The sequence below is a fragment of the Sapajus apella genome, unplaced genomic scaffold (assembly GCF_009761245.1).
Source record: "Sapajus apella isolate SASKATOON/1434 unplaced genomic scaffold, GSC_monkey_1.0 scaffold14, whole genome shotgun sequence".
Taxonomy (NCBI): Eukaryota; Metazoa; Chordata; class Mammalia; order Primates; family Cebidae; genus Sapajus; species Sapajus apella.
This window is the reverse complement of record NW_022436954.1, coordinates 36,308,372-36,313,420: the sequence shown is the minus strand read 5'-3', so window position 1 is coordinate 36,313,420 and position 5,049 is coordinate 36,308,372. Positions and strand designations below refer to the sequence as shown.

The window sequence follows — 5,049 nt, the reverse complement described above, 5'->3', positions numbered from 1 at the left end:
ATTTACCATTATTGATGAAAATCAGGTCAGTACAGAAGGCAGTGGATGCATTACTTTTTCATTCAAATGAGCAGTATCACAAGAACTGAGCATGAGTTACCATGGAATTCTTGTAAATTAATAAAGATGCCTCTACAAGCTTTGTGGAAGAGTCTAGAAAACTTTCCAAATAGTGATCTTTGGTTTTTCTGTATTTTCACTATTCTGGTTGCAATTTGGCTTCCTGAAAGTACATTACAATGCTTCCTGATGTCCTCAGGAAATTTTCAAGTCCCTCTTTTAAACTTTAGGACATACGGACTAACTGGCCATAGAAGGATCATTATAAAAGAATATACAATAATAGAATTTCATACAGATAATACATTAAAGATCTGTGACTGGATAAACTGTTTTCTGAGCTGAGAGAATATTTCAGTCCTATGTTTTAGATCATATGGTAAAAGGAACCATAGCCATACCCCAAGGATTGTGATCACATATAAATATTTAGTAAAGTAGAATAGTAAAACAAATGGGTGAATATCTAAAATATATGAAGAAAAAGGGGACTTTAGAGATTTGGTTATACAAGAGATTCTAAATAATGCAAATAAGACTTCTGAAGATGAAAATAATTCTGAAGAAGCTATTAAAATATGAACATGGCAATAAATACTACTTAGATACCAAACAATATTTAAGAATATGTAATCATAATTTCTGAATAAATATCAGCAAACAGACTTCACCCTTTGGGGTTTTGGCTTATGCCTTAAAGGATTTTGTGGCCAAGGAAGTCAAGGAAATTTACCCATTCAAGCACAATTTCTGACATGATTGCAGATTTGAGAAAATATACAAATACACAAAATATTTACCGTGTAAAAGCAAATGAATATGTTTCTGCTTTGAATAATCATGTCCCCAAAATGCTGCAGTCCATACCAGGCGGCCAATGACATTTCAAAGAATTACAATTACTCTGTAACAATTCTTCATTTCTTAGTCTTAAGATGTGAATCTTTTACTAAAGAATATGGTTTAGATACAATTAACAAGAATAAACTATTTTCCAGCATGGTCATTACAGATAATGAAATAGAACTGTACTTAATATTATGGACTATCGATACATTTCATATGCAACATTACAGATGCCCACTGATATTTAACTATCACATTGAAGAAAATTTAGAAAAGTGAAAGTCTTGTTTTACTGATTTCCTTCAGGAATACTGATTATCTATTCACTAGCCACACACAATTGATTCCTGAGAGGAGTTGCTACTCAAACGATTATCAAAATAGTCAATAAACAATTAGTAATTGTTAATGACACATTTATCGTGGCATGTCACAAACTTCAGCAACTTCTCAGTTGTAGAATAATAGTGTGTTAATGATTCAAACTGTAATTGCTCCAAGTAGTGCTCTAGTCTATACAATTCTGCTACAAGAGAGCTGTTAAATTGTTTCCTTATTAATATTTTTCTCACTTGTAAAAATAAAATCTATTTCAGATGATTCTGTTATCTAGTAATACTGAAAGGACTGGCACTGTCCTGTCGTTTATAATTATGTTTGTATCAACACTTTGGATGAAAATCTGAAGCCTGCTTTCCCAGGAAGGAAATTCAATTGTGGAGAAAAACACAAACAAACAAATATATATATATATATATATATATATATTTTTTATTTTCATTTAATCACTGTGTCTTTGCTTGAGTTTCTGGTTCTGATTATCACTAGATTTCCATCTTACACTTGGCTAGTTCCTCCTCACATCCTTGACATCTAAAAATTGGAGTGGCCCAGAGCTTAATTCCTGGACACTTTTCTCTCTTCTAGATGCCTCAATACCTTTGATGGTATAATCCAATTACTTCACTTTCAGTATCATCTTTAATCTAATAATGCAGATGTGTACTTTAGGCCCATTCTTCCTCCCTGAATCCTAGGCACACTTTACAACTGCCTACTTCTGGTGACTTTTGTACTGTGTCAATTTGGCTAAAGTGGGATATAATTTCCCATAATTCTCTTCCCTGTGCATTTCCATGTTATGGTTGATCACACAAAAAATTTGAGAATCAGAAACAAAGCAGGGGTCATTAACATGGAATGTTGATACAGGGTGCCAGGAGCTGCTGCAGTTCATACACATTTTCACTAATTGACTGGCTCACCTTGCTAATGAAGAAGGTCACAGTATTTAGTCTCTCTGGCTGCCATTGAATTTTGTCTTTTAGCTTCTCTGGTTTGGGGTCAAATACATTGTGTATCTCTGGCAAAACAATTTAGCTTCTTCAGCAGGCCAATCCTCATTTTGAGGGTAGAAGGAATAAGAGAAAAGGTTCCACTTTGCCATTGTAGATTATTCCATATTGTTTTTGTGGATTCATTTTCTATTGCTAACTCTGTGTTCACCATCTTTCTTCTTTCCAGCTGTCAGTCCTGCTGTCTAACAGTGATTTCAAGACCACCATCATATGCAAATGTAATAGCTTTCCAAAGAAATTTCACCAGTTCCAACAATTTTGGAATGTCTAATCTCTGTAATAAGTCCCTTCTACCATATCCTTCTTAGTGGATCTGCTTCCTTGATTGAATCCTAAGGGACGTGCTTACTCGAGGCCTATTTGGCCTCTTGAATCACATTCACAACTGAATTCCTCATATTACTTCTATCACAAACTTGCTCTTCCCGTGTTCTCCAGCACATTAAAAGCAACTTTTTCCTTTCTCTTATTCAAACCAGACGTCTTGAAGTCATCACTGAAGCCTTTCTTTCACCTGCATTCATATTATTTATTTCAGGAAATATACTCAGCAATATCTTTAAAATATGATTTCCATCCTCTACCAGGCATTTCACTCTGTCCTAAGTAAGTCGTGTCTCTCAGGAATAATTATATTGCTTCACTATGCGTCTTCTGGCTTCTGATCCTGCTCCTGAATCTATTACCCATTCACCTGACAGACTGAAATTTATGAAATAGATAAGGTAATATTACTTCTTTATTCAGGAACTTTCAAGGTTTCCAATCTCAGTTGGAGTAAAAGCTTAAGTTCTTATGGTGATTCAGAAAGCCCTACTTTACCTGGTGCCACCATTACCTTTTCTTATTGTCTCTCCTCCCTCCCTCCCTCCCACCCTCCCCTCCTCTCTCTCTCTCTCTCTCTCCCTCTCTCTCTCTCTCTCTCTCCCTCCCCCTCCCGATCACCTGTTCAATCTACATTGACCTCCTCCTCAAACTAGGGATTCTTGTGCCTCCAGATGTTCATGCTTGCTTTTTCTTCTGCCAGATGTGCTTTTCTACAGAAAATCACATGACTTTCTTTCCCTTTCTTCCAGACTTTTTTTTTTTTTAAAGGCAATTTTTTTAAGTTTATTTGATATATTTGACGATCAGTGATTAGTTCTCATCCACGTTGACTGTCTGTAGATTTTTGAAAGTGGTAACGGGCACATAGGTAACCAAAGTATAGAGCTTATTTGGTGAATCTTCATCCTCATTACGTTTTCTGGACAACCGCACACGGATTCGGTATGGGACATTCCTTATTCCTTTGGCCCAGACAGCTTTGTTGAGCCTGGTATCAATGCGCACATCTGGAGTTCCCATCTCCTTCATAGCAAATTTCCGAATCTCTTTGAGTGCCCGAGGGGCACGCTTCTTGAAGCCCACTCCATGGATGCGCTTGTGAATGTTGATGGTGTATTCTTGGGTCACCACCTCGTTGATGGCAGAACGGCCCTTTTTCTTCTCGCCACCCTTCTTTGCAGGAGCCATTTTGCCGGTCCGAGGTGGAAAGGAAGAGTGCGAGGAATTGTGGGAGAAGGAAAGCCGCCGCTGCAAGTACAACTTCCGGGTCGCCCGGCGAGGGGGTGTGGCTCCAGACTTGTTTTTTTTTTAATCCTTCCAGAAAATCAGCTTTAAAATCACAACCCTTCTCATTCACAAATTATCTTCCTTCCTTTCTACAGACATTTGTCCTCAGCACTTAGCTCTCAATATACTACTATACATATGTGCTATTCATTTATTTTTTTATGGTATCTACTACACTATTATTTGATTAGGGTAATTACATAGGCTCTTTTATCCAATAGATACAAGAGTGTAAACAAAATCCACAGTGCCATATCTGGCAAATGGCAGGCTCTTAATAAATATTTGTTGGATAAGGGAAGGAATGCCAATGAGAAAATTAATACAGTGGCTAAAATCAATAGGAGTAAAACTTTAGAAATTTCATGTGGTTCAGTGTGGCAGATAAAATGGTACAAGTCTAGCATAGGAACTAGGCTACAATAGCAGCCATTATTTCAGGACCTAATGAATGTAACATGAGTGGCCTAATCAAATTAAACCTCTCAAATCAAGTCTCTCCTCAGGCTTCTCTATTCCCTAAGACACTATAATATTGAAATTCGGGCAACTAAGAACTCTACAGTGGTATAAGTGTTCAAGTGAAGGGAAGACTCACATTTTGTCTCACCTTAAATCAAAAGCTAGAAATGGGCTAGGCATGATACCCACACCTGTAATTCAAGCATTTTGGGACATGGAGGGAGGAGTATCACTTGAGACCTGAAGTTTGAAATAAGCCTGAGCAACATAGCCAGACTCTGTCATTAGAAAAAAATTAAAAATAACGGACATGGTGATTCACGCCTTTCATCCTAGCTACTCTGGAGGCTGAGGTTGGAGGATCAGTTGGCCACAGGAGGTCAAGGCTGCAGTGAGCCAAAAGTGTGCCACTGCACGCTGGCCTGGGTTAAAAAAGGAAGACCCTGTCTCCAAATAAATAATAATTAAATTATAAAGTAAATCTTTAAAAAGCTAGAAATGATTAAGCTATGTTGAAAGTTGAAACAGGCTGAAAATTAGACCCCTTGCAACAGTTAGCAAAGTTATAAATGCAAAATAAAAGTTTTTGATGGAAATTAAAAGTACAATTTCACTAACCCCATGAATAAGAAAGCCAGACAGCCTTACACCAATATGGGGAAAGTTTTAGTGGTCTGAATAGAAGATCAAACCATCTACAACTTTTCTT

The 5,049-nt window shown here is 37.0% G+C and overlaps 1 pseudogene across 1 annotated transcript; it reads right to left on the bottom strand.

Moving 5' to 3' along the window:
* Positions 1-3,359: 3,359 nt before the first annotated feature.
* On the bottom strand, positions 3,360-3,859 carry LOC116555206 (annotated as a pseudogene). The gene has a single exon (XR_004270422.1). The product of XR_004270422.1 is annotated as a 60S ribosomal protein L31 pseudogene (transcript).
* Between the last annotated feature and the right edge of the window lie 1,190 nt (positions 3,860-5,049).